Source organism: Schistocerca americana, chromosome 1 (genome assembly GCF_021461395.2).
Source record: "Schistocerca americana isolate TAMUIC-IGC-003095 chromosome 1, iqSchAmer2.1, whole genome shotgun sequence".
NCBI classification, from domain to species: Eukaryota; Metazoa; Arthropoda; class Insecta; order Orthoptera; family Acrididae; genus Schistocerca; species Schistocerca americana.
In genome coordinates, this window is record NC_060119.1 from 416,840,632 (window position 1) to 416,867,148 (window position 26,517).

The 26,517-nt window shown below is 49.4% G+C and overlaps 7 non-coding genes across 7 annotated transcripts; all 7 read left to right on the top strand.

Annotated features, from left to right (window-relative positions):
* The first annotated feature begins 3,008 nt into the window (after positions 1-3,008).
* LOC124554155 lies at positions 3,009-3,208 on the top strand. The gene has a single exon (XR_006968266.1). It is a non-coding gene; the product is annotated as a U2 spliceosomal RNA (small nuclear RNA).
* A 3,275-nt stretch (positions 3,209-6,483) lies between these two features.
* LOC124554160 lies at positions 6,484-6,683 on the top strand. The gene has a single exon (XR_006968267.1). It is a non-coding gene; the product is annotated as a U2 spliceosomal RNA (small nuclear RNA).
* A 3,273-nt stretch (positions 6,684-9,956) lies between these two features.
* LOC124554166 lies at positions 9,957-10,156 on the top strand. The gene has a single exon (XR_006968269.1). It is a non-coding gene; the product is annotated as a U2 spliceosomal RNA (small nuclear RNA).
* A 3,275-nt stretch (positions 10,157-13,431) lies between these two features.
* Positions 13,432-13,631, top strand: LOC124554174. Its single transcript, XR_006968272.1, has one exon. It is a non-coding gene; the product is annotated as a U2 spliceosomal RNA (small nuclear RNA).
* A 3,272-nt stretch (positions 13,632-16,903) lies between these two features.
* On the top strand, positions 16,904-17,103 carry LOC124554179. Its single transcript, XR_006968276.1, has one exon. It is a non-coding gene; the product is annotated as a U2 spliceosomal RNA (small nuclear RNA).
* Positions 17,104-20,375: 3,272 nt separating this feature from the next.
* Positions 20,376-20,575, top strand: LOC124554186. The gene has a single exon (XR_006968279.1). It is a non-coding gene; the product is annotated as a U2 spliceosomal RNA (small nuclear RNA).
* Positions 20,576-23,849: 3,274 nt separating this feature from the next.
* Positions 23,850-24,049, top strand: LOC124554192. Its single transcript, XR_006968285.1, has one exon. It is a non-coding gene; the product is annotated as a U2 spliceosomal RNA (small nuclear RNA).
* The last annotated feature ends 2,468 nt before the right edge of the window (positions 24,050-26,517 follow it).

Here is a 26,517-nt window from a genome sequence, read left to right on the forward strand (position 1 = left end):
AGCGTCTCTTATGGTCCTATCGCAGATAATTTTAATAATATTTTTTGGAGTTATAACCTTAGCTCCTCGCGAACGTCGTCGTCGTCGCCGCCGCACGCACGCAGAATACGTGGTACACACGCACACACACATATACAGTAGGCGGTGGACGATGTAAGCACTCGGCTAGGTGTAGCTCGTGCCAGTATAGCTCGCTCCGGCCTGGCGCTGCTGTGGGGCGGCCTCACGGCTTCTCCACTGGCCTGGCAGCTAGCGGCGTTCAAATGGGAGTCGCAGTTTACTCCTCGACATGGAGGGTGGTACTGGGCTGTTGACGAGTGCTCTCGTATTTTGTCGTTCCCTCCGGCACTTGCTTTTGCGATGTTTTCGACGGTCGCCTGTTGCCATATCGGCCCGCACCACCGTGTGTGACCCCCACATGTGGAGCGTACATGCTGCAAGCATTTAGGCCCTGACACTGCGGTTTTTCATCTCTGGCGGTACTCCGCAAGGATACCGCCCTTCGATTGTGCCATTCCAGCACTAATTGAAGTGCTAGGTTTTCCGGCCTGTTAGGAGACCACTTCTGCAAAATGTGCGAGGAGATTTTTGCTGGTTGCGAGCTACCCGCCGATTTTCTAGCTGTATGTATTGCCCTTAATCCAAAGGTCACAGGCGACTGTCGGGCTAGAGACATACGTCCCATCACCGTTCTTAACACTGTTTATAAGTTGGTGGCACGAAGTGTGGCTTCACGTCTTAAACAGGTAACGAATAAGGTACTTTGTCCCACTCAATCATGTGGCGTTTCGAATCGAACCACCTTCACCACTGCTTCTATATACCGTGATGCTGTCTTACTCACCCACCGCCGACGCTCGTACCCCGGCTGCAATTGATCCCTAGATTTCGCCGGTGCCTTCGATAGGGTGTCCCATCCTTACGTGCTGGCCGTTATGTCGCGGATGGGTTTCGGGGAGCACTTCATAAGAGTCATCCGGCACTTCTTGGATGGAGCAAATTCCACAATCATTGTGAACGGCTGCAGATCACGACCAGTTCCCATCAGATGATCAGTTCGACAAGGGTGTCCCTTGTCAGTGTATTTTATCGCTTTGGACCCCGTGCTGCGTGACATCGGACGGATGGTCGATGGTGTTCCTTTCCCAGGCGTCACCTTCCGCAGTGCGGCATACGCGGATGGTGTAGGTGTGTTTGTAGCAAACGCCAGGGACATCGATTCAGTTCGCCGAGTCCTCCACGTTTATGAACGAGCATCCGGTGCCATTTTAAAATCCAACAAAATGGTGCTAATCCCACTAGGACCACGATCATTGACCATCGAGCGCCCATGGTTCCGGATTGTAGGGGATCAACGTACCTTGGGTCTTGAGGTGACTGCCTGTCCGCAGCGCATGTTAACACTCACGTGCAGGCGGATTCTCACGCGCATCAGAGGACTTTGCGTGAGTCACACTGATCGACGACTCGACCTCCATCAACGAATCCAACTGATTAATACTTACATCCTATAACGGGCATGGTATGTAGCACAACTCCTTACGCTACCGAAACAAACCAGCAGAGCCATCTCACAAACAGTATATTGCCTGTTGTGGCGGCATGCACTATTCAAAGTTGATGCACAGACTTGTACACTGCCAAAGGTCGATGGTGGCCTTGGACTCATTGACTTTCCCCGCAAATGTGCGGCAATCCTGATTCACCGTATCGCCACTTTGCGTGAGATTGACCCAGGTGGGACAACAGCGGTGCTTTTCGACCGTTATCGCCCAAAATCGGCGCGTGAACCAGTATGTTTGACACATATTACATTCCGGATGACGGCAGTCAAGGTCTATTACCTCAATCAAAGTTACGTCCTAACAGTGGCCACCGACAAGGCACGCACATCGAAGCGCCTTTACTAGGCGCTTCGAGAGCCAGCCCACACCACATAAATTGGAGGACAGACGACCGTCGGTCATCTGGCACCAAGCTTGGGCTAATATCAACCACCCAGCCCTCCCCACAGAAGTTTCAGCGCTATGGTATCGCGTTGTAAACAATTTAATACCCACTAATCATCGCTTGGCGGCCATCCGCCTATGGCCCTCGGCTGCTTGCGGCCGATGTGGTGACGTAGACACCAGAGAGCATCGTCTCTTATGCCCTCACGTCACAGAAGTGTGGGACCTTGCACGTGTGCTATTAGCGCTGATCGGTGGGACTACACTGGACTATGTGCCAATCGACTGGTTCCTTACCCCTGATATTCAGACCAACCCCCGAAAACGACATAACGCAGTGGTGTGGCTCTTGGGCCACACCATTTTCACGATCTATGACTTTTGCCTCACCGATGCTGTCTCTTTCATGGACTACCTTTGGAGCCAGCATCGCCAGGCGGAATGTGACCAGAAATATACCATTACTTTTGCAAGATTTCTTAAAGTTGCAATGGTTCATGGTTATCAAAAGGTGTTCCAGGCTGAGTAAGGCACCTCGTATAAGAATTGCCTGAGTGTACCCCTGGATCTTTGTCACTCGGACTTTCAAACTACTCTTGACTTAACCATACCCCAGGTTTGATATTGGCCTTCTGGGCCTCACTAGAGTAGACTGTTCTATGATACTGATAATATGGAAATTGGTAACATGGAAATTGTGTGAACGTTGTATGAAAAATTATTGGAAAATTGGAAAGCACATAATCTATCTTAGAGGATTATTACTTCGTTAATTCTATGGGCTATGGGATTATCTCGCCAGTTTCGTTTGAGTGTGCTACCGTCGCTGTTTTTTTTTTTTTGCCTTCATTTCTGTCTTTATTTATTTCTTTCTATTTAGTTTTTAACATCATCACTTGCCTCACACCTGCAGAGGGAAGTGTGTTTCTGAGGAGTGTGTCGTCGCCCCCTGAGGCATAGCAGAGTATGCCTCCGCTTTTATTTTCGGTTTATGGCAATAAGTCTTGCTGCTAACAACACCCTGCTTTACGTGCTGCGTCGACACCAGAGAATGGCGGCATTTTTGGAGAGGAAAAGGTAGGCCTATAGGGGAGGTAGGAGGGAAAAAAAGTGTAGTATCTGTTCTTATCAGCTTAATATCTGATACGTCCTGCATTGCACGACCAGAATATTAAACTCATTTTTGGCTTATGACGGAGCTCCACCTCTGTCGCGGGTTGGCTCGGCATTGCAGTACCGTCGGGATCGGCCCACCTAATATTAATTAAAACACAGCCTGAAATGGGTTAACATTCTGCAGTGATCAGATATTCCGCTGGTAGCAAAACTTGTCGTAGTTGTTGATGTGCCCAGTAGTTAGTTGCTTACACACCACGATTTCTTTTAATTAATTTAAGATTATCTTAAGAATTTTTTTTTTTTTTTTTTTTTTTTTTTTTGCGGTTAGCCGGACCGCACTTGCAGCCGCATTACGCTAGGCTGGTAATTTATGGTGGCACAGGACAGTGCCTTCGGATGCCTCGTTAGCGTCTCTTATGGTCCTATCGCAGATAATTTTAATAATATTTTTTGGAGTTATAACCTTAGCTCCTCGCGAACGTCGTCGTCGTCGCCGCCGCACGCACGCAGAATACGTGGTACACACGCACACACACATATACAGTAGGCGGTGGACGATGTAAGCACTCGGCTAGGTGTAGCTCGTGCCAGTATAGCTCGCTCCGGCCTGGCGCTGCTGTGGGGCGGCCTCACGGCTTCTCCACTGGCCTGGCAGCTAGCGGCGTTCAAATGGGAGTCGCAGTTTACTCCTCGACATGGAGGGTGGTACTGGGCTGTTGACGAGTGCTCTCGTATTTTGTCGTTCCCTCCGGCACTTGCTTTTGCGATGTTTTCGACGGTCGCCTGTTGCCATATCGGCCCGCACCACCGTGTGTGACCCCCACATGTGGAGCGTACATGCTGCAAGCATTTAGGCCCTGACACTGCGGTTTTTCATCTCTGGCGGTACTCCGCAAGGATACCGCCCTTCGATTGTGCCATTCCAGCACTAATTGAAGTGCTAGGTTTTCCGGCCTGTTAGGAGACCACTTCTGCAAAATGTGCGAGGAGATTTTTGCTGGTTGCGAGCTACCCGCCGATTTTCTAGCTGTATGTATTGCCCTTAATCCAAAGGTCACAGGCGACTGTCGGGCTAGAGACATACGTCCCATCACCGTTCTTAACACTGTTTATAAGTTGGTGGCACGAAGTGTGGCTTCACGTCTTAAACAGGTAACGAATAAGGTACTTTGTCCCACTCAATCATGTGGCGTTTCGAATCGAACCACCTTCACCACTGCTTCTATATACCGTGATGCTGTCTTACTCACCCACCGCCGACGCTCGTACCCCGGCTGCAATTGATCCCTAGATTTCGCCGGTGCCTTCGATAGGGTGTCCCATCCTTACGTGCTGGCCGTTATGTCGCGGATGGGTTTCGGGGAGCACTTCATAAGAGTCATCCGGCACTTCTTGGATGGAGCAAATTCCACAATCATTGTGAACGGCTGCAGATCACGACCAGTTCCCATCAGATGATCAGTTCGACAAGGGTGTCCCTTGTCAGTGTATTTTATCGCTTTGGACCCCGTGCTGCGTGACATCGGACGGATGGTCGATGGTGTTCCTTTCCCAGGCGTCACCTTCCGCAGTGCGGCATACGCGGATGGTGTAGGTGTGTTTGTAGCAAACGCCAGGGACATCGATTCAGTTCGCCGAGTCCTCCACGTTTATGAACGAGCATCCGGTGCCATTTTAAAATCCAACAAAATGGTGCTAATCCCACTAGGACCACGATCATTGACCATCGAGCGCCCATGGTTCCGGATTGTAGGGGATCAACGTACCTTGGGTCTTGAGGTGACTGCCTGTCCGCAGCGCATGTTAACACTCACGTGCAGGCGGATTCTCACGCGCATCAGAGGACTTTGCGTGAGTCACACTGATCGACGACTCGACCTCCATCAACGAATCCAACTGATTAATACTTACATCCTATAACGGGCATGGTATGTAGCACAACTCCTTACGCTACCGAAACAAACCAGCAGAGCCATCTCACAAACAGTATATTGCCTGTTGTGGCGGCATGCACTATTCAAAGTTGATGCACAGACTTGTACACTGCCAAAGGTCGATGGTGGCCTTGGACTCATTGACTTTCCCCGCAAATGTGCGGCAATCCTGATTCACCGTATCGCCACTTTGCGTGAGATTGACCCAGGTGGGACAACAGCGGTGCTTTTCGACCGTTATCGCCCACAATCGGCGCGTGAACCAGTATGTTTGACACATATTACATTCCGGATGACGGCAGTCAAGGTCTATTACCTCAATCAAAGTTACGTCCTAACAGTGGCCACCGACAAGGCACGCACATCGAAGCGCCTTTACTAGGCGCTTCGAGAGCCAGCCCACACCACATAAATTGGAGGACAGACGACCGTCGGTCATCTGGCACCAAGCTTGGGCTAATATCAACCACCCAGCCCTCCCCACAGAAGTTTCAGCGCTATGGTATCGCGTTGTAAACAATTTAATACCCACTAATCATCGCTTGGCGGCCATCCGCCTATGGCCCTCGGCTGCTTGCGGCCGATGTGGTGACGTAGACACCAGAGAGCATCGTCTCTTATGCCCTCACGTCACAGAAGTGTGGGACCTTGCACGTGTGCTATTAGCGCTGATCGGTGGGACTACACTGGACTATGTGCCAATCGACTGGTTCCTTACCCCTGATATTCAGACCAACCCCCGAAAACGACATAACGCAGTGGTGTGGCTCTTGGGCCACACCATTTTCACGATCTATGACTTTTGCCTCACCGATGCTGTCTCTTTCATGGACTACCTTTGGAGCCAGCATCGCCAGGCGGAATGTGACCAGAAATATACCATTACTTTTGCAAGATTTCTTAAAGTTGCAATGGTTCATGGTTATCAAAAGGTGTTCCAGGCTGAGTAAGGCACCTCGTATAAGAATTGCCTGAGTGTACCCCTGGATCTTTGTCACTCGGACTTTCAAACTACTCTTGACTTAACCATACCCCAGGTTTGATATTGGCCTTCTGGGCCTCACTAGAGTAGACTGTTCTATGATACTGATAATATGGAAATTGGTAACATGGAAATTGTGTGAACGTTGTATGAAAAATTATTGGAAAATTGGAAAGCACATAATCTATCTTAGAGGATTATTACTTCGTTAATTCTATGGGCTATGGGATTATCTCGCCAGTTTCGTTTGAGTGTGCTACCGTCGCTGTTTTTTTTTTTTTTGCCTTCATTTCTGTCTTTATTTATTTCTTTCTATTTAGTTTTTAACATCATCACTTGCCTCACACCTGCAGAGGGAAGTGTGTTTCTGAGGAGTGTGTCGTCGCCCCCTGAGGCATAGCAGAGTATGCCTCCGCTTTTATTTTCGGTTTATGGCAATAAGTCTTGCTGCTAACAACACCCTGCTTTACGTGCTGCGTCGACACCAGAGAATGGCGGCATTTTTGGAGAGGAAAAGGTAGGCCTATAGGGGAGGTAGGAGGGAAAAAAAGTGTAGTATCTGTTCTTATCAGCTTAATATCTGATACGTCCTGCATTGCACGACCAGAATATTAAACTCATTTTTGGCTTATGACGGAGCTCCACCTCTGTCGCGGGTTGGCTCGGCATTGCAGTACCGTCGGGATCGGCCCACCTAATATTAATTAAAACACAGCCTGAAATGGGTTAACATTCTGCAGTGATCAGATATTCCGCTGGTAGCAAAACTTGTCGTAGTTGTTGATGTGCCCAGTAGTTAGTTGCTTACACACCACGATTTCTTTTAATTAATTTAAGATTATCTTAAGAATTTTTTTTTTTTTTTTTTTTTTTTTTTTGCGGTTAGCCGGACCGCACTTGCAGCCGCATTACGCTAGGCTGGTAATTTATGGTGGCACAGGACAGTGCCTTCGGATGCCTCGTTAGCGTCTCTTATGGTCCTATCGCAGATAATTTTAATAATATTTTTTGGAGTTATAACCTTAGCTCCTCGCGAACGTCGTCGTCGTCGCCGCCGCACGCACGCAGAATACGTGGTACACACGCACACACACATATACAGTAGGCGGTGGACGATGTAAGCACTCGGCTAGGTGTAGCTCGTGCCAGTATAGCTCGCTCCGGCCTGGCGCTGCTGTGGGGCGGCCTCACGGCTTCTCCACTGGCCTGGCAGCTAGCGGCGTTCAAATGGGAGTCGCAGTTTACTCCTCGACATGGAGGGTGGTACTGGGCTGTTGACGAGTGCTCTCGTATTTTGTCGTTCCCTCCGGCACTTGCTTTTGCGATGTTTTCGACGGTCGCCTGTTGCCATATCGGCCCGCACCACCGTGTGTGACCCCCACATGTGGAGCGTACATGCTGCAAGCATTTAGGCCCTGACACTGCGGTTTTTCATCTCTGGCGGTACTCCGCAAGGATACCGCCCTTCGATTGTGCCATTCCAGCACTAATTGAAGTGCTAGGTTTTCCGGCCTGTTAGGAGACCACTTCTGCAAAATGTGCGAGGAGATTTTTGCTGGTTGCGAGCTACCCGCCGATTTTCTAGCTGTATGTATTGCCCTTAATCCAAAGGTCACAGGCGACTGTCGGGCTAGAGACATACGTCCCATCACCGTTCTTAACACTGTTTATAAGTTGGTGGCACGAAGTGTGGCTTCACGTCTTAAACAGGTAACGAATAAGGTACTTTGTCCCACTCAATCATGTGGCGTTTCGAATCGAACCACCTTCACCACTGCTTCTATATACCGTGATGCTGTCTTACTCACCCACCGCCGACGCTCGTACCCCGGCTGCAATTGATCCCTAGATTTCGCCGGTGCCTTCGATAGGGTGTCCCATCCTTACGTGCTGGCCGTTATGTCGCGGATGGGTTTCGGGGAGCACTTCATAAGAGTCATCCGGCACTTCTTGGATGGAGCAAATTCCACAATCATTGTGAACGGCTGCAGATCACGACCAGTTCCCATCAGATGATCAGTTCGACAAGGGTGTCCCTTGTCAGTGTATTTTATCGCTTTGGACCCCGTGCTGCGTGACATCGGACGGATGGTCGATGGTGTTCCTTTCCCAGGCGTCACCTTCCGCAGTGCGGCATACGCGGATGGTGTAGGTGTGTTTGTAGCAAACGCCAGGGACATCGATTCAGTTCGCCGAGTCCTCCACGTTTATGAACGAGCATCCGGTGCCATTTTAAAATCCAACAAAATGGTGCTAATCCCACTAGGACCACGATCATTGACCATCGAGCGCCCATGGTTCCGGATTGTAGGGGATCAACGTACCTTGGGTCTTGAGGTGACTGCCTGTCCGCAGCGCATGTTAACACTCACGTGCAGGCGGATTCTCACGCGCATCAGAGGACTTTGCGTGAGTCACACTGATCGACGACTCGACCTCCATCAACGAATCCAACTGATTAATACTTACATCCTATAACGGGCATGGTATGTAGCACAACTCCTTACGCTACCGAAACAAACCAGCAGAGCCATCTCACAAACAGTATATTGCCTGTTGTGGCGGCATGCACTATTCAAAGTTGATGCACAGACTTGTACACTGCCAAAGGTCGATGGTGGCCTTGGACTCATTGACTTTCCCCGCAAATGTGCGGCAATCCTGATTCACCGTATCGCCACTTTGCGTGAGATTGACCCAGGTGGGACAACAGCGGTGCTTTTCGACCGTTATCGCCCACAATCGGCGCGTGAACCAGTATGTTTGACACATATTACATTCCGGATGACGGCAGTCAAGGTCTATTACCTCAATCAAAGTTACGTCCTAACAGTGGCCACCGACAAGGCACGCACATCGAAGCGCCTTTACTAGGCGCTTCGAGAGCCAGCCCACACCACATAAATTGGAGGACAGACGACCGTCGGTCATCTGGCACCAAGCTTGGGCTAATATCAACCACCCAGCCCTCCCCACAGAAGTTTCAGCGCTATGGTATCGCGTTGTAAACAATTTAATACCCACTAATCATCGCTTGGCGGCCATCCGCCTATGGCCCTCGGCTGCTTGCGGCCGATGTGGTGACGTAGACACCAGAGAGCATCGTCTCTTATGCCCTCACGTCACAGAAGTGTGGGACCTTGCACGTGTGCTATTAGCGCTGATCGGTGGGACTACACTGGACTATGTGCCAATCGACTGGTTCCTTACCCCTGATATTCAGACCAACCCCCGAAAACGACATAACGCAGTGGTGTGGCTCTTGGGCCACACCATTTTCACGATCTATGACTTTTGCCTCACCGATGCTGTCTCTTTCATGGACTACCTTTGGAGCCAGCATCGCCAGGCGGAATGTGACCAGAAATATACCATTACTTTTGCAATATTTCTTAAAGTTGCAATGGTTCATGGTTATCAAAAGGTGTTCCAGGCTGAGTAAGGCACCTCGTATAAGAATTGCCTGAGTGTACCCCTGGATCTTTGTCACTCGGACTTTCAAACTACTCTTGACTTAACCATACCCCAGGTTTGATATTGGCCTTCTGGGCCTCACTAGAGTAGACTGTTCTATGATACTGATAATATGGAAATTGGTAACATGGAAATTGTGTGAACGTTGTATGAAAAATTATTGGAAAATTGGAAAGCACATAATCTATCTTAGAGGATTATTACTTCGTTAATTCTATGGGCTATGGGATTATCTCGCCAGTTTCGTTTGAGTGTGCTACCGTCGCTGTTTTTTTTTTTTTGCCTTCATTTCTGTCTTTATTTATTTCTTTCTATTTAGTTTTTAACATCATCACTTGCCTCACACCTGCAGAGGGAAGTGTGTTTCTGAGGAGTGTGTCGTCGCCCCCTGAGGCATAGCAGAGTATGCCTCCGCTTTTATTTTCGGTTTATGGCAATAAGTCTTGCTGCTAACAACACCCTGCTTTACGTGCTGCGTCGACACCAGAGAATGGCGGCATTTTTGGAGAGGAAAAGGTAGGCCTATAGGGGAGGTAGGAGGGAAAAAAAGTGTAGTATCTGTTCTTATCAGCTTAATATCTGATACGTCCTGCATTGCACGACCAGAATATTAAACTCATTTTTGGCTTATGACGGAGCTCCACCTCTGTCGCGGGTTGGCTCGGCATTGCAGTACCGTCGGGATCGGCCCACCTAATATTAATTAAAACACAGCCTGAAATGGGTTAACATTCTGCAGTGATCAGATATTCCGCTGGTAGCAAAACTTGTCGTAGTTGTTGATGTGCCCAGTAGTTAGTTGCTTACACACCACGATTTCTTTTAATTAATTTAAGATTATCTTAAGAATTTTTTTTTTTTTTTTTTTTTTTTTTTTGCGGTTAGCCGGACCGCACTTGCAGCCGCATTACGCTAGGCTGGTAATTTATGGTGGCACAGGACAGTGCCTTCGGATGCCTCGTTAGCGTCTCTTATGGTCCTATCGCAGATAATTTTAATAATATTTTTTGGAGTTATAACCTTAGCTCCTCGCGAACGTCGTCGTCGTCGCCGCCGCACGCACGCAGAATACGTGGTACACACGCACACACACATATACAGTAGGCGGTGGACGATGTAAGCACTCGGCTAGGTGTAGCTCGTGCCAGTATAGCTCGCTCCGGCCTGGCGCTGCTGTGGGGCGGCCTCACGGCTTCTCCACTGGCCTGGCAGCTAGCGGCGTTCAAATGGGAGTCGCAGTTTACTCCTCGACATGGAGGGTGGTACTGGGCTGTTGACGAGTGCTCTCGTATTTTGTCGTTCCCTCCGGCACTTGCTTTTGCGATGTTTTCGACGGTCGCCTGTTGCCATATCGGCCCGCACCACCGTGTGTGACCCCCACATGTGGAGCGTACATGCTGCAAGCATTTAGGCCCTGACACTGCGGTTTTTCATCTCTGGCGGTACTCCGCAAGGATACCGCCCTTCGATTGTGCCATTCCAGCACTAATTGAAGTGCTAGGTTTTCCGGCCTGTTAGGAGACCACTTCTGCAAAATGTGCGAGGAGATTTTTGCTGGTTGCGAGCTACCCGCCGATTTTCTAGCTGTATGTATTGCCCTTAATCCAAAGGTCACAGGCGACTGTCGGGCTAGAGACATACGTCCCATCACCGTTCTTAACACTGTTTATAAGTTGGTGGCACGAAGTGTGGCTTCACGTCTTAAACAGGTAACGAATAAGGTACTTTGTCCCACTCAATCATGTGGCGTTTCGAATCGAACCACCTTCACCACTGCTTCTATATACCGTGATGCTGTCTTACTCACCCACCGCCGACGCTCGTACCCCGGCTGCAATTGATCCCTAGATTTCGCCGGTGCCTTCGATAGGGTGTCCCATCCTTACGTGCTGGCCGTTATGTCGCGGATGGGTTTCGGGGAGCACTTCATAAGAGTCATCCGGCACTTCTTGGATGGAGCAAATTCCACAATCATTGTGAACGGCTGCAGATCACGACCAGTTCCCATCAGATGATCAGTTCGACAAGGGTGTCCCTTGTCAGTGTATTTTATCGCTTTGGACCCCGTGCTGCGTGACATCGGACGGATGGTCGATGGTGTTCCTTTCCCAGGCGTCACCTTCCGCAGTGCGGCATACGCGGATGGTGTAGGTGTGTTTGTAGCAAACGCCAGGGACATCGATTCAGTTCGCCGAGTCCTCCACGTTTATGAACGAGCATCCGGTGCCATTTTAAAATCCAACAAAATGGTGCTAATCCCACTAGGACCACGATCATTGACCATCGAGCGCCCATGGTTCCGGATTGTAGGGGATCAACGTACCTTGGGTCTTGAGGTGACTGCCTGTCCGCAGCGCATGTTAACACTCACGTGCAGGCGGATTCTCACGCGCATCAGAGGACTTTGCGTGAGTCACACTGATCGACGACTCGACCTCCATCAACGAATCCAACTGATTAATACTTACATCCTATAACGGGCATGGTATGTAGCACAACTCCTTACGCTACCGAAACAAACCAGCAGAGCCATCTCACAAACAGTATATTGCCTGTTGTGGCGGCATGCACTATTCAAAGTTGATGCACAGACTTGTACACTGCCAAAGGTCGATGGTGGCCTTGGACTCATTGACTTTCCCCGCAAATGTGCGGCAATCCTGATTCACCGTATCGCCACTTTGCGTGAGATTGACCCAGGTGGGACAACAGCGGTGCTTTTCGACCGTTATCGCCCACAATCGGCGCGTGAACCAGTATGTTTGACACATATTACATTCCGGATGACGGCAGTCAAGGTCTATTACCTCAATCAAAGTTACGTCCTAACAGTGGCCACCGACAAGGCACGCACATCGAAGCGCCTTTACTAGGCGCTTCGAGAGCCAGCCCACACCACATAAATTGGAGGACAGACGACCGTCGGTCATCTGGCACCAAGCTTGGGCTAATATCAACCACCCAGCCCTCCCCACAGAAGTTTCAGCGCTATGGTATCGCGTTGTAAACAATTTAATACCCACTAATCATCGCTTGGCGGCCATCCGCCTATGGCCCTCGGCTGCTTGCGGCCGATGTGGTGACGTAGACACCAGAGAGCATCGTCTCTTATGCCCTCACGTCACAGAAGTGTGGGACCTTGCACGTGTGCTATTAGCGCTGATCGGTGGGACTACACTGGACTATGTGCCAATCGACTGGTTCCTTACCCCTGATATTCAGACCAACCCCCGAAAACGACATAACGCAGTGGTGTGGCTCTTGGGCCACACCATTTTCACGATCTATGACTTTTGCCTCACCGATGCTGTCTCTTTCATGGACTACCTTTGGAGCCAGCATCGCCAGGCGGAATGTGACCAGAAATATACCATTACTTTTGCAAGATTTCTTAAAGTTGCAATGGTTCATGGTTATCAAAAGGTGTTCCAGGCTGAGTAAGGCACCTCGTATAAGAATTGCCTGAGTGTACCCCTGGATCTTTGTCACTCGGACTTTCAAACTACTCTTGACTTAACCATACCCCAGGTTTGATATTGGCCTTCTGGGCCTCACTAGAGTAGACTGTTCTATGATACTGATAATATGGAAATTGGTAACATGGAAATTGTGTGAACGTTGTATGAAAAATTATTGGAAAATTGGAAAGCACATAATCTATCTTAGAGGATTATTACTTCGTTAATTCTATGGGCTATGGGATTATCTCGCCAGTTTCGTTTGAGTGTGCTACCGTCGCTGTTTTTTTTTTTTTTTGCCTTCATTTCTGTCTTTATTTATTTCTTTCTATTTAGTTTTTAACATCATCACTTGCCTCACACCTGCAGAGGGAAGTGTGTTTCTGAGGAGTGTGTCGTCGCCCCCTGAGGCATAGCAGAGTATGCCTCCGCTTTTATTTTCGGTTTATGGCAATAAGTCTTGCTGCTAACAACACCCTGCTTTACGTGCTGCGTCGACACCAGAGAATGGCGGCATTTTTGGAGAGGAAAAGGTAGGCCTATAGGGGAGGTAGGAGGGAAAAAAAGTGTAGTATCTGTTCTTATCAGCTTAATATCTGATACGTCCTGCATTGCACGACCAGAATATTAAACTCATTTTTGGCTTATGACGGAGCTCCACCTCTGTCGCGGGTTGGCTCGGCATTGCAGTACCGTCGGGATCGGCCCACCTAATATTAATTAAAACACAGCCTGAAATGGGTTAACATTCTGCAGTGATCAGATATTCCGCTGGTAGCAAAACTTGTCGTAGTTGTTGATGTGCCCAGTAGTTAGTTGCTTACACACCACGATTTCTTTTAATTAATTTAAGATTATCTTAAGAATTTTTTTTTTTTTTTTTTTTTTTTTTTGCGGTTAGCCGGACCGCACTTGCAGCCGCATTACGCTAGGCTGGTAATTTATGGTGGCACAGGACAGTGCCTTCGGATGCCTCGTTAGCGTCTCTTATGGTCCTATCGCAGATAATTTTAATAATATTTTTTGGAGTTATAACCTTAGCTCCTCGCGAACGTCGTCGTCGTCGCCGCCGCACGCACGCAGAATACGTGGTACACACGCACACACACATATACAGTAGGCGGTGGACGATGTAAGCACTCGGCTAGGTGTAGCTCGTGCCAGTATAGCTCGCTCCGGCCTGGCGCTGCTGTGGGGCGGCCTCACGGCTTCTCCACTGGCCTGGCAGCTAGCGGCGTTCAAATGGGAGTCGCAGTTTACTCCTCGACATGGAGGGTGGTACTGGGCTGTTGACGAGTGCTCTCGTATTTTGTCGTTCCCTCCGGCACTTGCTTTTGCGATGTTTTCGACGGTCGCCTGTTGCCATATCGGCCCGCACCACCGTGTGTGACCCCCACATGTGGAGCGTACATGCTGCAAGCATTTAGGCCCTGACACTGCGGTTTTTCATCTCTGGCGGTACTCCGCAAGGATACCGCCCTTCGATTGTGCCATTCCAGCACTAATTGAAGTGCTAGGTTTTCCGGCCTGTTAGGAGACCACTTCTGCAAAATGTGCGAGGAGATTTTTGCTGGTTGCGAGCTACCCGCCGATTTTCTAGCTGTATGTATTGCCCTTAATCCAAAGGTCACAGGCGACTGTCGGGCTAGAGACATACGTCCCATCACCGTTCTTAACACTGTTTATAAGTTGGTGGCACGAAGTGTGGCTTCACGTCTTAAACAGGTAACGAATAAGGTACTTTGTCCCACTCAATCATGTGGCGTTTCGAATCGAACCACCTTCACCACTGCTTCTATATACCGTGATGCTGTCTTACTCACCCACCGCCGACGCTCGTACCCCGGCTGCAATTGATCCCTAGATTTCGCCGGTGCCTTCGATAGGGTGTCCCATCCTTACGTGCTGGCCGTTATGTCGCGGATGGGTTTCGGGGAGCACTTCATAAGAGTCATCCGGCACTTCTTGGATGGAGCAAATTCCACAATCATTGTGAACGGCTGCAGATCACGACCAGTTCCCATCAGATGATCAGTTCGACAAGGGTGTCCCTTGTCAGTGTATTTTATCGCTTTGGACCCCGTGCTGCGTGACATCGGACGGATGGTCGATGGTGTTCCTTTCCCAGGCGTCACCTTCCGCAGTGCGGCATACGCGGATGGTGTAGGTGTGTTTGTAGCAAACGCCAGGGACATCGATTCAGTTCGCCGAGTCCTCCACGTTTATGAACGAGCATCCGGTGCCATTTTAAAATCCAACAAAATGGTGCTAATCCCACTAGGACCACGATCATTGACCATCGAGCGCCCATGGTTCCGGAATGTAGGGGATCAACGTACCTTGGGTCTTGAGGTGACTGCCTGTCCGCAGCGCATGTTAACACTCACGTGCAGGCGGATTCTCACGCGCATCAGAGGACTTTGCGTGAGTCACACTGATCGACGACTCGACCTCCATCAACGAATCCAACTGATTAATACTTACATCCTATAACGGGCATGGTATGTAGCACAACTCCTTACGCTACCGAAACAAACCAGCAGAGCCATCTCACAAACAGTATATTGCCTGTTGTGGCGGCATGCACTATTCAAAGTTGATGCACAGACTTGTACACTGCCAAAGGTCGATGGTGGCCTTGGACTCATTGACTTTCCCCACAAATGTGCGGCAATCCTGATTCACCGTATCGCCACTTTGCGTGAGATTGACCCAGGTGGGACAACAGCGGTGCTTTTCGACCGTTATCGCCCACAATCGGCGCGTGAACCAGTATGTTTGACACATATTACATTCCGGATGACGGCAGTCAAGGTCTATTACCTCAATCAAAGTTACGTCCTAACAGTGGCCACCGACAAGGCACGCACATCGAAGCGCCTTTACTAGGCGCTTCGAGAGCCAGCCCACACCACATAAATTGGAGGACAGACGACCGTCGGTCATCTGGCACCAAGCTTGGGCTAATATCAACCACCCAGCCCTCCCCACAGAAGTTTCAGCGCTATGGTATCGCGTTGTAAACAATTTAATACCCACTAATCATCGCTTGGCGGCCATCCGCCTATGGCCCTCGGCTGCTTGCGACCGATGTGGTGACGTAGACACCAGAGAGCATCGTCTCTTATGCCCTCACGTCACAGAAGTGTGGGACCTTGCACGTGTGCTATTAGCGCTGATCGGTGGGACTACACTGGACTATGTGCCAATCGACTGGTTCCTTACCCCTGATATTCAGACCAACCCCCGAAAACGACATAACGCAGTGGTGTGGCTCTTGGGCCACACCATTTTCACGATCTATGACTTTTGCCTCACCGATGCTGTCTCTTTCATGGACTACCTTTGGAGCCAGCATCGCCAGGCGGAATGTGACCGGAAATATACCATTACTTTTGCAAGATTTCTTAAAGTTGCAATGGTTCATGGTTATCAAAAGGTGTTCCAGGCTGAGTAAGGCACCTCGTATAAGAATTGCCTGAGTGTACCCCTGGATCTTTGTCACTCGGACTTTCAAACTACTCTTGACTTAACCATACCCCAGGTTTGATATTGGCCTTCTGGGCCTCACTAGAGTAGACTGTTCTATGATACTGATAATATGGAAATTGGTAACATGGAAATTGTGTGAACGTTGTATGAAAAATTATTGGAAAATTGGAAAGCACATAATCTATCTTAGAGGATTATTACTTCGTTAATTCTATGGGCTATGGGATTATCTCGCCAGTTTCGTTTGAGTGTGCTACCGTCGCTGTTTTTTTTTTTTTGCCTTCATTTCTGTCTTTATTTATTTCTTTCTATTTAGTTTTTAACATCATCACTTGCCTCACACCTGCAGAGGGAAGTGTGTTTCTGAGGAGTGTGTCGTCGCCCCCTGAGGCATAGCAGAGTATGCCTCCGCTTTTATTTTCGGTTTATGGCAATAAGTCTTGCTGCTAACAACACCCTGCTTTACGTGCTGCGTCGACACCAGAGAATGGCGGCATTTTTGGAGAGGAAAAGGTAGGCCTATAGGGGAGGTAGGAGGGAAAAAAAGTGTAGTATCTGTTCTTATCAGCTTAATATCTGATACGTCCTGCATTGCACGACCAGAATATTAAACTCATTTTTGGCTTATGACGGAGCTCCACCTCTGTCGCGGGTTGGCTCGGCATTGCAGTACCGTCGGGATCGGCCCACCTAATATTAATTAAAACACAGCCTGAAATGGGTTAACATTCTGCAGTGATCAGATATTCCGCTGGTAGCAAAACTTGTCGTAGTTGTTGATGTGCCCAGTAGTTAGTTGCTTACACACCACGATTTCTTTTAATTAATTTAAGATTATCTTAAGATTTTTTTTTTTTTTTTTTTTTTTTTTTTGCGGTTAGCCGGACCGCACTTGCAGCCGCATTACGCTAGGCTGGTAATTTATGGTGGCACAGGACAGTGCCTTCGGATGCCTCGTTAGCGTCTCTTATGGTCCTATCGCAGATAATTTTAATAATATTTTTTGGAGTTATAACCTTAGCTCCTCGCGAACGTCGTCGTCGTCGCCGCCGCACGCACGCAGAATACGTGGTACACACGCACACACACATATACAGTAGGCGGTGGACGATGTAAGCACTCGGCTAGGTGTAGCTCGTGCCAGTATAGCTCGCTCCGGCCTGGCGCTGCTGTGGGGCGGCCTCACGGCTTCTCCACTGGCCTGGCAGCTAGCGGCGTTCAAATGGGAGTCGCAGTTTACTCCTCGACATGGAGGGTGGTACTGGGCTGTTGACGAGTGCTCTCGTATTTTGTCGTTCCCTCCGGCACTTGCTTTTGCGATGTTTTCGACGGTCGCCTGTTGCCATATCGGCCCGCACCACCGTGTGTGACCCCCACATGTGGAGCGTACATGCTGCAAGCATTTAGGCCCTGACACTGCGGTTTTTCATCTCTGGCGGTACTCCGCAAGGATACCGCCCTTCGATTGTGCCATTCCAGCACTAATTGAAGTGCTAGGTTTTCCGGCCTGTTAGGAGACCACTTCTGCAAAATGTGCGAGGAGATTTTTGCTGGTTGCGAGCTACCCGCCGATTTTCTAGCTGTATGTATTGCCCTTAATCCAAAGGTCACAGGCGACTGTTGGGCTAGAGACATACGTCCCATCACCGTTCTTAACACTGTTTATAAGTTGGTGGCACGAAGTGTGGCTTCACGTCTTAAACAGGTAACGAATAAGGTACTTTGTCCCACTCAATCATGTGGCGTTTCGAATCGAACCACCTTCACCACTGCTTCTATATACCGTGATGCTGTCTTACTCACCCACCGCCGACGCTCGTACCCCGGCTGCAATTGATCCCTAGATTTCGCCGGTGCCTTCGATAGGGTGTCCCATCCTTACGTGCTGGCCGTTATGTCGCGGATGGGTTTCGGGGAGCACTTCATAAGAGTCATCCGGCACTTCTTGGATGGAGCAAATTCCACAATCATTGTGAACGGCTGCAGATCACGACCAGTTCCCATCAGATGATCAGTTCGACAAGGGTGTCCCTTGTCAGTGTATTTTATCGCTTTGGACCCCGTGCTGCGTGACATCGGACGGATGGTCGATGGTGTTCCTTTCCCAGGCGTCACCTTCCGCAGTGCGGCATACGCGGATGGTGTAGGTGTGTTTGTAGCAAACGCCAGGGACATCGATTCAGTTCGCCGAGTCCTCCACGTTTATGAACGAGCATCCGGTGCCATTTTAAAATCCAACAAAATGGTGCTAATCCCACTAGGACCACGATCATTGACCATCGAGCGCCCATGGTTCCGGAATGTAGGGGATCAACGTACCTTGGGTCTTGAGGTGACTGCCTGTCCGCAGCGCATGTTAACACTCACGTGCAGGCGGATTCTCACGCGCATCAGAGGACTTTGCGTGAGTCACACTGATCGACGACTCGACCTCCATCAACGAATCCAACTGATTAATACTTACATCCTATAACGGGCATGGTATGTAGCACAACTCCTTACGCTACCGAAACAAACCAGCAGAGCCATCTCACAAACAGTATATTGCCTCTTGTGGCGGCATGCACTATTCAAAGTTGATGCACAGACTTGTACACTGCCAAAGGTCGATGGTGGCCTTGGACTCATTGACTTTCCCCACAAATGTGCGGCAATCCTGATTCACCGTATCGCCACTTTGCGTGAGATTGACCCAGGTGGGACAACAGCGGTGCTTTTCGACCGTTATCGCCCACAATCGGCGCGTGAACCAGTATGTTTGACACATATTACATTCCGGATGACGGCAGTCAAGGTCTATTACCTCAATCAAAGTTACGTCCTAACAGTGGCCACCGACAAGGCACGCACATCGAAGCGCCTTTACTAGGCGCTTCGAGAGCCAGCCCACACCACATAAATTGGAGGACAGACGACCGTCGGTCATCTGGCACCAAGCTTGGGCTAATATCAACCACCCAGCCCTCCCCACAGAAGTTTCAGCGCTATGGTATCGCGTTGTAAACAATTTAATACCCACTAATCATCGCTTGGCGGCCATCCGCCTATGGCCCTCGGCTGCTTGCGACCGATGTGGTGACGTAGACACCAGAGAGCATCGTCTCTTATGCCCTCACGTCACAGAAGTGTGGGACCTTGCACGTGTGCTATTAGCGCTGATCGGTGGGACTACACTGGACTATGTGCCAATCGACTGGTTCCTTACCCCTGATATTCAGACCAACCCCCGAAAACGACATAACGCAGTGGTGTGGCTCTTGGGCCACACCATTTTCACGATCTATGACTTTTGCCTCACCGATGCTGTCTCTTTCATGGACTACCTTTGGAGCCAGCATCGCCAGGCGGAATGTGACCGGAAATATACCATTACTTTTGCAAGATTTCTTAAAGTTGCAATGGTTCATGGTTATCAAAAGGTGTTCCAGGCTGAGTAAGGCACCTCGTATAAGAATTGCCTGAGTGTACCCCTGGATCTTTGTCACTCGGACTTTCAAACTACTCTTGACTTAACCATACCCCAGGTTTGATATTGGCCTTCTGGGCCTCACTAGAGTAGACTGTTCTATGATACTGATAATATGGAATTTGGTAACATGGAAATTGTGTGAACGTTGTATGAAAAATTATTGGAAAATTGGAAAGCACATAATCTATCTTAGAGGATTATTACTTCGTTAATTCTATGGGCTATGGGATTATCTCGCCAGTTTCGTTTGAGTGTGCTACCGTCGCTGTTTTTTTTTTTTTGCCTTCATTTCTGTCTTTATTTATTTCTTTCTATTTAGTTTTTAACATCATCACTTGCCTCACACCTGCAGAGGGAAGTGTGTTTCTGAGGAGTGTGTCGTCGCCCCCTGAGGCATAGCAGAGTATGCCTCCGCTTTTATTTTCGGTTTATGGCAATAAGTCTTGCTGCTAACAACACCCTGCTTTACGTGCTGCGTCGACACCAGAGAATGGCGGCATTTTTGGAGAGGAAAAGGTAGGCCTATAGGGGAGGTAGGAGGGAAAAAAAGTGTAGTATCTGTTCTTATCAGCTTAATATCTGATACGTCCTGCATTGCACGACCAGAATATTAAACTCATTTTTGGCTTATGACGGAGCTCCACCTCTGTCGCGGGTTGGCTCGGCATTGCAGTACCGTCGGGATCGGCCCACCTAATATTAATTAAAACACAGCCTGAAATGGGTTAACATTCTGCAGTGATCAGATATTCCGCTGGTAGCAAAACTTGTCGTAGTTGTTGATGTGCCCAGTAGTTAGTTGCTTACACACCACGATTTCTTTTAATTAATTTAAGATTATCTTAAGAATTTTTTTTTTTTTTTTTTTTTTTTTTTTGCGGTTAGCCGGACCGCACTTGCAGCCGCATTACGCTAGGCTGGTAATTTATGGTGGCACAGGACAGTGCCTTCGGATGCCTCGTTAGCGTCTCTTATGGTCCTATCGCAGATAATTTTAATAATATTTTTTGGAGTTATAACCTTAGCTCCTCGCGAACGTCGTCGTCGTCGCCGCCGCACGCACGCAGAATACGTGGTACACACGCACACACACATATACAGTAGGCGGTGGACGATGTAAGCACTCGGCTAGGTGTAGCTCGTGCCAGTATAGCTCGCTCCGGCCTGGCGCTGCTGTGGGGCGGCCTCACGGCTTCTCCACTGGCCTGGCAGCTAGCGGCGTTCAAATGGGAGTCGCAGTTTACTCCTCGACATGGAGGGTGGTACTGGGCTGTTGACGAGTGCTCTCGTATTTTGTCGTTCCCTCCGGCACTTGCTTTTGCGATGTTTTCGACGGTCGCCTGTTGCCATATCGGCCCGCACCACCGTGTGTGACCCCCACATGTGGAGCGTACATGCTGCAAGCATTTAGGCCCTGACACTGCGGTTTTTCATCTCTGGCGGTACTCCGCAAGGATACCGCCCTTCGATTGTGCCATTCCAGCACTAATTGAAGTGCTAGGTTTTCCGGCCTGTTAGGAGACCACTTCTGCAAAATGTGCGAGGAGATTTTTGCTGGTTGCGAGCTACCCGCCGATTTTCTAGCTGTATGTATTGCCCTTAATCCAAAGGTCACAGGCGACTGTTGGGCTAGAGACATACGTCCCATCACCGTTCTTAACACTGTTTATAAGTTGGTGGCACGAAGTGTGGCTTCACGTCTTAAACAGGTAACGAATAAGGTACTTTGTCCCACTCAATCATGTGGCGTTTCGAATCGAACCACCTTCACCACTGCTTCTATATACCGTGATGCTGTCTTACTCACCCACCGCCGACGCTCGTACCCCGGCTGCAATTGATCCCTAGATTTCGCCGGTGCCTTCGATAGGGTGTCCCATCCTTACGTGCTGGCCGTTATGTCGCGGATGGGTTTCGGGGAGCACTTCATAAGAGTCATCCGGCACTTCTTGGATGGAGCAAATTCCACAATCATTGTGAACGGCTGCAGATCACGACCAGTTCCCATCAGATGATCAGTTCGACAAGGGTGTCCCTTGTCAGTGTATTTTATCGCTTTGGACCCCGTGCTGCGTGACATCGGACGGATGGTCGATGGTGTTCCTTTCCCAGGCGTCACCTTCCGCAGTGCGGCATACGCGGATGGTGTAGGTGTGTTTGTAGCAAACGCCAGGGACATCGATTCAGTTCGCCGAGTCCTCCACGTTTATGAACGAGCATCCGGTGCCATTTTAAAATCCAACAAAATGGTGCTAATCCCACTAGGACCACGATCATTGACCATCGAGCGCCCATGGTTCCGGATTGTAGGGGATCAACGTACCTTGGGTCTTGAGGTGACTGCCTGTCCGCAGCGCATGTTAACACTCACGTGCAGGCGGATTCTCACGCGCATCAGAGGACTTTGCGTGAGTCACACTGATCGACGACTCGACCTCCATCAACGAATCCAACTGATTAATACTTACATCCTATAACGGGCATGGTATGTAGCACAACTCCTTACGCTACCGAAACAAACCAGCAGAGCCATCTCACAAACAGTATATTGCCTGTTGTGGCGGCATGCACTATTCAAAGTTGATGCACAGACTTGTACACTGCCAAAGGTCGATGGTGGCCTTGGACTCATTGACTTTCCCCACAAATGTGCGGCAATCCTGATTCACCGTATCGCCACTTTGCGTGAGATTGACCCAGGTGGGACAACAGCGGTGCTTTTCGACCGTTATCGCCCACAATCGGCGCGTGAACCAGTATGTTTGACACATATTACATTCCGGATGACGGCAGTCAAGGTCTATTACCTCAATCAAAGTTACGTCCTAACAGTGGCCACCGACAAGGCACGCACATCGAAGCGCCTTTACTAGGCGCTTCGAGAGCCAGCCCACACCACATAAATTGGAGGACAGACGACCGTCGGTCATCTGGCACCAAGCTTGGGCTAATATCAACCACCCAGCCCTCCCCACAGAAGTTTCAGCGCTATGGTATCGCGTTGTAAACAATTTAATACCCACTAATCATCGCTTGGCGGCCATCCGCCTATGGCCCTCGGCTGCTTGCGACCGATGTGGTGACGTAGACACCAGAGAGCATCGTCTCTTATGCCCTCACGTCACAGAAGTGTGGGACCTTGCACGTGTGCTATTAGCGCTGATCGGTGGGACTACACTGGACTATGTGCCAATCGACTGGTTCCTTACCCCTGATATTCAGACCAACCCCCGAAAACGACATAACGCAGTGGTGTGGCTCTTGGGCCACACCATTTTCACGATCTATGACTTTTGCCTCACCGATGCTGTCTCTTTCATGGACTACCTTTGGAGCCAGCATCGCCAGGCGGAATGTGACCGGAAATATACCATTACTTTTGCAAGATTTCTTAAAGTTGCAATGGTTCATGGTTATCAAAAGGTGTTCCAGGCTGAGTAAGGCACCTCGTATAAGAATTGCCTGAGTGTACCCCTGGATCTTTGTCACTCGGACTTTCAAACTACTCTTGACTTAACCATACCCCAGGTTTGATATTGGCCTTCTGGGCCTCACTAGAGTAGACTGTTCTATGATACTGATAATACGGAAATTGGTTACATGGAAATTGTGTGAACGTTGTATGAAAAATTATTGGAAAATTGGAAAGCACATAATCTATCTTAGAGGATTATTACTTCGTTAATTCTATGGGCTATGGGATTATCTCGCCAGTTTCGTTTGAGTGTGCTACCGTCGCTGTTTTTTTTTTTTTTGCCTTCATTTCTGTCTTTATTTATTTCTTTCTATTTAGTTTTTAACATCATCACTTGCCTCACACCTGCAGAGGGAAGTGTGTTTCTGAGGAGTGTGTCGTCGCCCCCTGAGGCATAGCAGAGTATGCCTCCGCTTTTATTTTCGGTTTATGGCAATAAGTCTTGCTGCTAACAACACCCTGCTTTACGTGCTGCGTCGACACCAGAGAATGGCGGCATTTTTGGAGAGGAAAAGGTAGGCCTATAGGGGAGGTAGGAGGGAAAAAAAGTGTAGTATCTGTTCTTATCAGCTTAATATCTGATACGTCCTGCATTGCACGACCAGAATATTAAACTCATTTTTGGCTTATGACGGAGCTCCACCTCTGTCGCGGGTTGGCTCGGCATTGCAGTACCGTCGGGATCGGCCCACCTAATATTAATTAAAACACAGCCTGAAATGGGTTAACATTCTGCAGTGATCAGATATTCCGCTGGTAGCAAAACTTGTCGTAGTTGTTGATGTGCCCAGTAGTTAGTTGCTTACACACCACGATTTCTTTTAATTAATTTAAGATTATCTTAAGAATTTTTTTTTTTTTTTTTTTTTTTTTTGCGGTTAGCCGGACCGCACTTGCAGCCGCATTACGCTAGGCTGGTAATTTATGGTGGCACAGGACAGTGCCTTCGGATGCCTCGTTAGCGTCTCTTATGGTCCTATCGCAGATAATTTTAATAATATTTTTTGGAGTTATAACCTTAGCTCCTCGCGAACGTCGTCGTCGTCGCCGCCGCACGCACGCAGAATACGTGGTACACACGCACACACACATATACAGTAGGCGGTGGACGATGTAAGCACTCGGCTAGGTGTAGCTCGTGCCAGTATAGCTCGCTCCGGCCTGGCGCTGCTGTGGGGCGGCCTCACGGCTTCTCCACTGGCCTGGCAGCTAGCGGCGTTCAAATGGGAGTCGCAGTTTACTCCTCGACATGGAGGGTGGTACTGGGCTGTTGACGAGTGCTCTCGTATTTTGTCGTTCCCTCCGGCACTTGCTTTTGCGATGTTTTCGACGGTCGCCTGTTGCCATATCGGCCCGCACCACCGTGTGTGACCCCCACATGTGGAGCGTACATGCTGCAAGCATTTAGGCCCTGACACTGCGGTTTTTCATCTCTGGCGGTACTCCGCAAGGATACCGCCCTTCGATTGTGCCATTCCAGCACTAATTGAAGTGCTAGGTTTTCCGGCCTGTTAGGAGACCACTTCTGCAAAATGTGCGAGGAGATTTTTGCTGGTTGCGAGCTACCCGCCGATTTTCTAGCTGTATGTATTGCCCTTAATCCAAAGGTCACAGGCGACTGTTGGGCTAGAGACATACGTCCCATCACCGTTCTTAACACTGTTTATAAGTTGGTGGCACGAAGTGTGGCTTCACGTCTTAAACAGGTAACGAATAAGGTACTTTGTCCCACTCAATCATGTGGCGTTTCGAATCGAACCACCTTCACCACTGCTTCTATATACCGTGATGCTGTCTTACTCACCCACCGCCGACGCTCGTACCCCGGCTGCAATTGATCCCTAGATTTCGCCGGTGCCTTCGATAGGGTGTCCCATCCTTACGTGCTGGCCGTTATGTCGCGGATGGGTTTCGGGGAGCACTTCATAAGAGTCATCCGGCACTTCTTGGATGGAGCAAATTCCACAATCATTGTGAACGGCTGCAGATCACGACCAGTTCCCATCAGATGATCAGTTCGACAAGGGTGTCCCTTGTCAGTGTATTTTATCGCTTTGGACCCCGTGCTGCGTGACATCGGACGGATGGTCGATGGTGTTCCTTTCCCAGGCGTCACCTTCCGCAGTGCGGCATACGCGGATGGTGTAGGTGTGTTTGTAGCAAACGCCAGGGACATCGATTCAGTTCGCCGAGTCCTCCACGTTTATGAACGAGCATCCGGTGCCATTTTAAAATCCAACAAAATGGTGCTAATCCCACTAGGACCACGATCATTGACCATCGAGCGCCCATGGTTCCGGATTGTAGGGGATCAACGTACCTTGGGTCTTGAGGTGACTGCCTGTCCGCAGCGCATGTTAACACTCACGTGCAGGCGGATTCTCACGCGCATCAGAGGACTTTGCGTGAGTCACACTGATCGACGACTCGACCTCCATCAACGAATCCAACTGATTAATACTTACATCCTATAACGGGCATGGTATGTAGCACAACTCCTTACGCTACCGAAACAAACCAGCAGAGCCATCTCACAAACAGTATATTGCCTGTTGTGGCGGCATGCACTATTCAAAGTTGATGCACAGACTTGTACACTGCCAAAGGTCGATGGTGGCCTTGGACTCATTGACTTTCCCCACAAATGTGCGGCAATCCTGATTCACCGTATCGCCACTTTGCGTGAGATTGACCCAGGTGGGACAACAGCGGTGCTTTTCGACCGTTATCGCCCACAATCGGCGCGTGAACCAGTATGTTTGACACATATTACATTCCGGATGACGGCAGTCAAGGTCTATTACCTCAATCAAAGTTACGTCCTAACAGTGGCCACCGACAAGGCACGCACATCGAAGCGCCTTTACTAGGCGCTTCGAGAGCCAGCCCACACCACATAAATTGGAGGACAGACGACCGTCGGTCATCTGGCACCAAGCTTGGGCTAATATCAACCACCCAGCCCTCCCCACAGAAGTTTCAGCGCTATGGTATCGCGTTGTAAACAATTTAATACCCACTAATCATCGCTTGGCGGCCATCCGCCTATGGCCCTCGGCTGCTTGCGACCGATGTGGTGACGTAGACACCAGAGAGCATCGTCTCTTATGCCCTCACGTCACAGAAGTGTGGGACCTTGCACGTGTGCTATTAGCGCTGATCGGT